Below are 10,250 nucleotides of genomic sequence, written 5' to 3' on the forward strand. Positions count from 1 at the left end.
TGGTGCCGTAGTAGTAGTAGTCGAGGGCTTCTTGGCTGCGGAGGTAGTGGTATTATAGTGGAGGGTTCTCTTGCGGGCCGTAAGTAGTAGTAGTCGAGGCTCTCTTGGCTGAAGTAGTGATTAGTAGTGGAGGGTTCTCTTGGCGGCCGTGTAGTAGTAGTCGAGGGCTCTCTTGGCAGCCGTAGTAGTAGTCGAGGGCCCTCTGGCGACCGTAGTAGTAATAGTAGAGGTCTCTCTTGGCAGCCGCAGTAGTAGTCGAGGGCTCTTTGGCGCCGTAGTAGTAATAGTAGAGGGCTCTCTTGGCCGGCCGTAGTAGAGGGCTCTCTTGGCGGCCGTAGTAGAGGCTCTCTTGGCGGCCGTAGTAGAGGGCTCTCTTGGCGCCGTAGTAGAGGGCTCTCTTGGCGGCCGTAGTATAGGGCTCTCTTGGCGGCCGTAGTAAAAAACAGCTTCTATCTCAAGGCCATCAGACTGTTAAACAGCCACCACTAACATTTAGCGGCCGCTGCCAACATACTGACTCAACTCCAGCCACTTTAAAATGGGAATTGATGGAAATTATGTAAAAAATGTACCACTAGCCACTTTAAACAATGCCACTTAATATAATGTTTACATACCCTACATTACCCATCTCATATGTATATGTATATACTGTACTCTATATCATCTACTGCATCTTGCCATCTTTATGTAATACATGTACCACTAGCCATTTAAACTATGCCACTTTATGTTTACATACCCTACAGTACTCATCTCATATGTATATCCGTACTCTATACCATCTACTGCATCTTGCCTATGCCGTTCTGTACCAATCATCTTCATATATCTTATGTACATATCTTTATCCCTTTACACTTGTGTGGTATAGGTAGTATTGTGGAATTGTTAGGTTAGATTTCTGTTCGTTAATTACTGCATTGTCGGAACTAGAAGCACAAGCATTTCCGCTACACTCGCATTAACATCTGCTTACCATGTGTATTGTGACTAATAAAAAGTTTGATTTGATTTGATTTGATTTAGTAGAGGGCTCTCTTGGCGGCCGAGTATAGAGGGCTCTCTTGGCGGCCGTAGTAGAGGGCTCTCTTGGCGGCCTGTATAGGAGGGCTCTCTTGGGCCGTAGTAGAGGGCTCTCTGGCGGCCGTAGTAGAGGGTCTCTCTGGCGGCCGTAGTAGAGGGCTCTCTTGGCGGCCGTAGTAGAGGGCTCTCTGGCGCCCGATGTAGAGGGCTCTTCTTGGCGGCCGTAGTAGAGGGCTTCTCTTGCGGCCGTAGTAGAGCTCTCTTTGGCGGCCGTAGTGTAGTTGGAGAGTTCTCTTGATGGCCGTAGTAGTGGAGAGTTCTTGATGGTGCCCGTAGTAGTAGTAGGGAGAGTTCTCTTGATGGCCGTAGTAGTAGTAGTGGAGAGTTCTTCTGGCGGCAGTAGTGGTATTGGTAGTGGAGGGTTCTCTTGGCAGCCGTAGTGGTATTAGTAGTGGAGGGTTCTCTTGGCAGCCGTAGTAGTAGTAGTAGTAGAGGGTTCTCTTGGCGGTAGTAGTAGTAGTAGTAGAGGGTTCTCTTAAGGCTGCAGTAGTAGTAGTAGTAGTAGTAGTAGTAGAGGGTTTCTTTGGCTGCAGTAGTAGTAGTAGTTAAGTAGTAGAGGGTTCTCTTGGCTGTAGTAGTAGTAGTAGTAGTAGTGGTAGAGGGTTCTCTTGGCGGCAGTAGTATAGTAAGTAAGAAGGGTTCTCTTGGCGGCAGTAGTTAGAGTAGAGGGTTCTCTTGGCGGCCGTGTAGTAGTAGATGGTTCTCTTGGCGTTAGTAGTAGTAGTAGTACTAGTAGAGGGTTCTCTTGGCGGCAAGTAGTAGTAGAGGGCTCTCTTGGCGGCCGTCGTGGTAGAGGGTTCTCTTGGCGTCCGTCGTAGTAGAGTGCTCTTGGCGGCAGTAGTAGTAGAGGGCTCTCTTGGGCGGCCGTCGTGGTAGAGGGTTCTCTTGGCGGCATTAGTAGTAGTAAGAGGGCTCTCTTGATGGCCGTAGTAGTAGTAGAGGGCTCCTTGATGGCCGTAGTAGTAGTAGTTGAGAGTTCTCTTGGCGGCAGTAGTGGTATTAGTAGTGGAGGGTTCTCTTGGCGGCCGTAGTAGTAGTAGTAGTAGAGGGCTCTCTTGGCTGCTGCAGTAGTAGTAGTAGTAGTAGAGGGTTCTCTTGGCTGCAGTAGTAGTAGTAGTAGTAAGAGGGTTCTCTTGGCTGCAGTAGTAGTAGTAGTAGTAGAGGGTCTCTTCGCGGCTGTAAGTAGTAGTAGAGGGCCTCTTGGCTGCAGTAGTGGTATTAGTAGTAGAGGGTTCTCTTGCGCGCCGTCGTAGTAGAGGGTTCTCCTGGCGGCCGTCGTAGTAGAGGGCTCTCTTGGCGTCGCTAGTGGTAGAGGTTTCTCTTGGCGGCAGTAGTAGTAGTAGTAGTAGTAGAGGTTCATTGCGGCGTAGTGTAGAGGGCTCTCTTTGCGCGCCGTAGTAGTAGAGGGCTCTCTTTGCGGCCGTAGTAGTAGAGGGCTCTCTTTGCGGCCGTAGTAGTAAGAGGCTCTCTTTGCGGCCGTAGTAGTAGAGGGCTCTCTTTGCGGCCGTAGTAGTAGAGGGCTCTCTTTTGCGGCCGTAGTAGTAGAGGGCTCTCTTTGCGGCGTAGTAGTAGAGGCTCTCTTTGCGGCCGTAGTAGAGGGGCTCTCTTTGCGGCCGTAGTAGTAGAGGCTCTCTTTGCGGCCGTAGTAGTAGAGGGCTTCTTTGCCGGCCGTAGTAGTAGAGGCTCTCTTTGCGGCCGTAGTAGTAGAGGGTCTCTTTTGCGGCCGTAGTAGTAAGAGGGCTCTCTTTGCGGCCGTAGTAGTAGAGGGCCTCTCTTTGCGGCCGTAGTAGTAGAGGCTCTCTTTGCGGCCGTAGTAGTAGAGGGCTCTCTTGCGGCCGTAGTAGTAGAGGGCTCTCTTTGCGGCCGTAGTAGTAGAGGGCTCTCTTGGGGCTGGTGGGCTCTCTTTGCGGCCGTAGTAGTAGAGGGCTCTCTTTGCGGCCGTAGTAGTAGGGAGGGCTCTTTTGCGGCCGTAGTAGTAAGGGCTCTCTTTGCGGCGTAGTAGTAGAGGGCTCTCTTTGCGGCAGTAGTAGTAGAGGGCCTCTCTTTGCGGCAGTAAGTAGTTGTAGTAGAGGGCCTCTCTTTGCGGCAGTAGTAGTTGTAGTAGAGGGCTCTCTTTGCGGCAGTAGTAGTTGTAGTTAGATGGGCTTCTCTTGCGGCAGTAGTAGTTGTAGTAGAGGGCTCTCTTTGCGGCATAGTAGTTGTAGTAGAGGGCTCTCTGGCTGTAGTAGTAGTAGTAGAGTGTTCTTCGTTGGCTGTAGTAGTATTAGAGTTTTCTGCTTGGCTGTAGTTGTTGTAGTTGTAGTAGTAGTAGAGGGTCTCTGGCTGTGGTTGTAGTAGTAGTTAAGAGGTCGACCGATTATGGATTTTTCAACACCGATACCCGATTATTGGGAGGACCAAAAAAGCTGGACCGATTAATCGGCGATTTTTAATAAAAAAATTATTTTTATTTTTTACATTTGTAATAATGACAATTATAACAATACTGAATGAAAATTTTTACTAATATAATACATCAATAAATCAATTTAGCCTCAAACAAATAATGAAACAGGTTTCAATTTGGTTTAAATAATGCAAAAACAAAGTGTTGGAGAAGAAAGTAAAAGTGCAATATGTGCCATGTAAGAAAGCTAACTTTTAAGTTCCTTGCTCAGAACATGAGAACATATGAAAGCTGGTGGTTCTTTTAACATGAGTCTTCAATATTCCCAGGTAAGAAGTTTTAGGTTATGTAGTTATTAAGGAATTATAAGACTATTTCTTCTCTATACCATTTGTATTTCATTAACTTTGACTATGAATGTTCTTATAGGCACTTTAGTATTGCCAGTGTAACAGTATAGCTTCCATCCCTCTTCTCGCTCCTACCTGGGTCGAACCCAGGAACACAAGACAACAGACACCTTCGAAGCAGCGTTACCCATGCAGAGCAAGGGGAATAACTACTCAAAGTCTCAGAGTGCTATTTTGAAATGCTATTAGCGCGCTAGCCATTTCACATCGTTACACCAGCCTAATCTCAGGAGTTGATAGGCTTGAAGCACAGCGAAGAGCTTCTGGCAAAACGCAGGAAAGTGTTGTTTGAATGAATGCTTACGAACATGCTGCTGCCTACCACCGCTCAGACTGCTCTATCAATCAATAGACTTAGTTATAAACATAATAACACACCACAAATACGAGCCTTAGGTTATTAATATGGTCGAATCCGGAAACTATCATCTCGAAAAACAAACGTTTATTCTTTCAGTGAAATACGGAGCCGTTCCGTATTTTTACTAACGGTTGGCATAAGTCTAAATATTCCTTTTGCATTGCACAACCTTCAATGTTATGGCATAATTACGTAAAATTTGGCAAATTAGGCAGCCCAAACTGTTGCATATACACTGGACTCTGCGTGCAATGACACAATTTCACCTGGTTAATATTGCCTGCTAACCTGCGATTTCTTTTAGTTAAATATGCAGGTTTAAAAATATATACTTCTGTGTATTGATTTTAAGAAAGGCATTGATGTTTATGGTTAGGTACACATTGAAGCAACGATACGCACCGCATCGATTATATGCAAAGCAGGAGACGCTAGATAAACTAGTAATATCATCAACCATGTGTAGTTAACTAGTGATTATGAATGATTGATTTATTGTTTTTTATAAGGTAAGTTTAATGCTAGCTAGCAACTTACCTTGGCTTCTACCGCATTCACATAACAGGCAGGCTCCTCGTGGAGTGCAATGTAATCAGGTGGTTAGAGCGTTTGGACTAGTTAACTGTAAGGTTGCAAGATTGAATCCCCCGAGCTGACAAGGGAAAAATCTGTCGTTCTGCCGCTGAACGAGGCAGTTAACCCACCGTTCCTAGGCCGTCATTGAAAATAAGAATGTGTTCTTAACTGACTTGCCTAGTTAAATAAAGATTAAATAAAGGTGTAAAAAAATATATTTAAAAAAATCAGCCAAATCGGTGTCCAAAAATACCGATTTCCGATTGTTATGAAAACTTGAAATCGGCCCTAATTAATCGGCCATCCAAATTAATCGGTCGACCTCTAGTAGTAGTAGTAGTAGTAGAGGGTTCTCTTGTCTGTAGCAGTAGTAGTTGTAGTAGAGGGTTCTCTTGGCTGTAGTAGCCCCACTCCCAGACTGCCCTGGCCAGACAGAATTTCATGCACGATGGAGCCTCTAAGCGGATCCCGTGGAGAGGAATTGGATTATGATAAATGGCCGGAGAGCTGCCAGTGTGCTCTCTGTGGGTGTTGAAATAGTGTTGTGTGTGTGTGAGCTCTGTGGATGTTGAAATGGTGTGTGTGTGTCTGTGTGAGCTCTGTGGATGTTGAAATGGTGTGTGTGTGTCTGTGAGCTCTGTGGATGTTGAAATGGTGTGTGTCTGTGTGAGCTCTGTGGATGTGACTCACACACACATTGTTCCCCACCATTTCAACATCCACAGAAAGCTCACACAGACACACACACACACACCATTTAACATCGCACAGAGCTCACAGAACAGCACACACCCACATTTTCAACATCCACAGAGCTCACACAGAACACACACCCACCATTTCAACATCCACAGAGCTCAGCACAAGACACACACCATTCGTAAACATGCCACAGAGCTTCACCACAACAACAGCACCATATTCAACGCTTCCACAGAGCTTCACACAGACACCACCATTTCAACATGCTCACAGAGCCTCACAGACACACCACTGATGTACACTTTCAGAGCGATCTCAAAGAGCTCACACAGCTGACAACACACACACAGCACCTGCTTCCATGTTGCATTATATCACAGAGGACTTACACAACAGACACATCACCGGTTGAGATTCTGTCATTGACAGTCTGTCATCGTTAGAGCCTGCACACAGCCTTAACACTGATCGCGACAATCAGCACCTTAGTAAATTATCAGGGACATGGTCAGAGCTCGGTGTAGTCTGTGTCGAATCCAGTGAGTGTGCACAGCTCGCTCATGGAATGGTGTGTGTCCTGTGTGAGCTCTGTGAGATTGATTAGGTAAATGGTGGTTGCGTGTGTCCTGTGTGCGTCTGGTGTGATATGTAGTAATAGAAGAAATGGTGTGTGTTCCTGTGAGCTCTGTGGATGTGAAATAGTAGGATGTGTCTGTGGTGAGCTCTTGTGCGGTGAGTCGTTAGCTTGACACTATGAGTTGTGCAACTAGTTCTCTTAACAGATGACGCACACTGGCAAAGCTCTCCGGCATTTATCATAATCCATCCTCTCCACGGAGTCCGCTTAGAGGCTCCATCGTGCATGAAATTCCTGTCTGGCCAGGGGCAGTCTGGGAGTGGGCTCACCCCAAGAAGAACCCTGCTACTTACACACTACTTACTGCTACAGACAAGAGAACCCTCTACACATACACTACCTAGAGGTCGACCGAATTAATTTGGATGGCCGATTAATTAGGGCCGATTAAGTTTTTCATAACAAATCGGAAATGCGGTATTTTTGTGGACACCATTTGGCTGATTTTTTTAAATATTACTTTTTTTTTTACACCTTGTATTATCTTTATTATAAGCTAGGCAAGTCAGTTAAGAACACATTTCTTATTTTGCAATGGACGCCTAGGAACGGTGGGTTAACTGCCTCGGTTCAGGGCAGAACGACAGACTTTTTCCCTTGTCAGCTCGGGGGATTCAATCTTTGCAAACCCTTACAGTTAACCTAGTCCAAACGCTCTAACCACCTGATTACATTGCACTCCACGAGGAGCCTGCCTGTTTACGTGAATGCGGTAAGCAAGGTAAGTTGCTAAGCTACGGCTTAAACTGTATCTTATAGAAAACATAAATCAATCAATTCATAATCACACTAGTTTTTAACTTACACATGGTTGATGATATTACTATTTAGTCTAGCGTCTCCTGCTTTGCATATAATACGATGCGGTGCGTATCGTTGTTCAATGTGTACCTAACCATAAACATCAATGCCTTCTTAAATCATACACAGAAGTATACTCTTTTTTAAACTGCAATTTACTAATAGAAATCGCAGGTGTAGCAGGCAAATATTAACCAGTGTGAAATGTGTGTCATTGCAGCAAGAGTCAGTGTATATTGCAGACAGTTTGGGCTGCCTAATTTGCCAGAATTTTACGTAGATTATGCCATAACGATTAGAAAGGTGTGCAATGGCAAAAGGAATATTTAAGACCTTTATGCAACCCGTTAGAATAAATACGGAACGGTCCGTATTTCACTGAAAGAATAACGTTGTTTTTCGAGATGATAGTTTCCGGATTCGACCATAATTAATATAACCTAAGGGCTCGTATTTGTGGTGTGTTTATTCATGTTTATACACTAAGTCCTATGATTTGATAGAGCAGTCATGGAGCGGTGGTAGGCAGCAGCATGTTCCGTAAGCATTCATTCAAACAACACTTTCCTGCGTTTATTGCCAGAAAGCTCTTCGCTGTGCTTTCAAGCCTATCACACTCCTGAAGATTAGGTCTGGTGTAACCGATGTGAAATGGCTAAAGCGCGCTAATAGCATTTCTAAATAGCACTCTGAGACTTTTGAGTAGTTATCCCCTTGCTCTGCATTGGGTAACGCTGCTTCGAAGGTGTCTGTTGTCGTTGTGTTCCTGGGTTCGACCCAGTTAGGAGCAGAAGAGTGGATGGAAGCGTATTACTGTTACACCTGCCAATACTAAGTGCCTAAAGAACATTCATAGTTTCAAAGTTAAGTGAAATACAAATGGTATAGAGAGAAATAGTCTTATAATTCCTTAATAACTACATAACCTAATAACTTGCTTACTCTGGGAATATTGAAACTAGTTTAAAAGTAACCACCAGTTCTCCATATGTTCTCATGTTTCTGAAGGGCAAGGAACTTAAAAGTTTAGCTTTCTTACATGGACATAATATTGGCACTTTTTACTTTCTTCTCAACCACTTATGTTTTTTGCATTATTTAAAAAATTTGAACCCCCCCCCCTTGTTTCATTATTTGTTGTGAGGTAAATTGATATTTAATATGTAATTATATTAAGCTAAAAATTTCATTCAAGGTATTGTCTATAAATTGTCATTATTACAAATGGTAAAAATAAAAATAATTTTTTTACTTAAAAATCGGCCGATTTAATCGGTACCAGCTTTTTGGTCCTGCCAATAATCGGTATCGGTGTTGAAAAATCATAATCGTCGACACTCTTAACTACTACTACAACCACAGCTCAAGGAGCAACCCTCTTTACTACCTACTACAACTACACAACTACAGCCAAGAGAAACTCTAATACTCTACAGCCAACGAGAAACCACTCTACTACTACTACTACAGCCAACGAGAGCCTCTCTACTACAACTTACATATGCCTGCAAAGAGAGCCTCTACTACAACTACTACTGCCGCAAGAGAAGCCCTCTACTACAACTACTACTGCCGCAAAGAGAGCCCTCTACTACAACTATTACTGCCGCAAAAGAGAGCCCTCTACTACAACTACTTGCAGAAGCTCTCACCTTGCCGCAAAGAGAGCCCTCTACTGACTACTGGCCCGCAAAGAGAGCTCATTAGCCGCATAAGGCCTCTCTACTACGCTCAAAAGCACTCTACCTTTAGCGCGAAAGCAACCTACATATGGAGAAAGAGAAGCCCTTACTTACTAGCAGGCCCGCAAAGAGAGCCCTCCTATACTCAGGCCGCCAAAGAGAGCCCTCTACTACTCTACGGCCGCAAAGAGAGCCCTCTACTATCGCACAGGCCGCCAAGAGAGCCCTCTTAACTACTAACGGCCCGCAAAGAGAGCCCTTCTACTTCTAACGGCCGCAATAGAGAGCACCTCTACTAACTTACGGCCGCAAGCAAGCCTTAATAGGCGCAAATACTTACTACTACGGCGCAAGAGAGCCCTCTTACTACTGTAAGCTCTTCTACGGCCGACAAATGAAGAGCCCTTCTCTAACTACGGCGCGCAAAGAGAGCCCTCTACTACTACGGGCCGCAAAGAGAGCCGGCTCTACTACTACGGCCGCAAAGAGATGCCCTCTACTACGATCGGCCGCAAGAAGAGCCTCTAACTAACTGACGGCCGCTATAAGAGAGCCCTGCTACTAGCTACGGCCGCAAAAGAAGCCCTCTACTACTACGGCCGCAGAAGAGTAGCCCTCTACTACTACCGGCCGCAAAGAGAAGCCTCTTATAATGCGCAAGAGCATCACTACTGGCCGCTGCACGCAAAGAGAGCCCTCTACTACTTAACGGTCGCGCAGCGTGCCTTACCACCGCCAAGAAACCCTCTACTACTTACTACTACTTCACTACTGCCGCCTAAGAGAACCTCTACCACTACGACGCCAATGAGAAGCCAACTCTACTACGACGGCGCCAGGAGAACCTCTACTACGACGGCGCCAAGAAGAACCTCTTACTACTAATCACACTACTGCCAGCGCAAGAGAGCCCTCTACTACTAACTATTACAGCCGCGAAGAGTAACCCTGCTAAACTTACTTCTACTATCTAACTGCAGCCAGAGAACCCTCTTACTACTACTACTACTACCTGCAGCCAAAGACACCCTCTATCTACTACTACTTACTCTTGCCAGCAGCAAGAGAGCCCTCTACACTACTATACTTACGGCCGCAAGAGAACCCTCCACTACTAATACCACTAACTGCCCGCAAGAGAACTCTCAACTACTACTACTACGTCAAGTTCGAGCCCCATCTATACTAGGAATAGGAGAGCCCTCTCACTACTACTATGGCAAAAACCCTCACGGCACGATCGGAATCCGCCAAAGAGCTCTACTACTAACTCGATGAGCACTCTAGCTCACGTAGATGAGACCACCTTCGTACCACGACGGCGCGCCAAGAGAGCCCTCTGACTACTACTTGCCGCCAAGAGAACACTCTCTATACTCTACTGACAGGACGCCAAGAGAACCATCTACTACTCCACACGGCCGCCATATGAGAGACCCCTACTTACTAATCTACTGCCGCCAAAGAGAACCCTCTAACTTACTTACTAGTACTACTGACTCGCCAAGAGAACCACCTCTACTACTACTACTATGCCTAGCCAAGAGGAACCTCTACTATATACGATACTGACTGCGCCAAGAGAACTCTACTACTACTACTACTGCAG

General features: G+C 45.6%; 1 protein-coding gene across 1 annotated transcript in view; it reads left to right on the plus strand.

Moving 5' to 3' along the window:
- Positions 1-10,250, plus strand: part of jakmip1 (janus kinase and microtubule interacting protein 1) — a 51,189-nt gene that overhangs the window by 10,438 nt on the left and 30,501 nt on the right.

The sequence above is a fragment of the Salvelinus sp. IW2-2015 genome, linkage group LG6.1 (assembly GCF_002910315.2).
Source record: "Salvelinus sp. IW2-2015 linkage group LG6.1, ASM291031v2, whole genome shotgun sequence".
NCBI classification, from domain to species: domain Eukaryota; kingdom Metazoa; phylum Chordata; class Actinopteri; order Salmoniformes; family Salmonidae; genus Salvelinus; species Salvelinus sp. IW2-2015.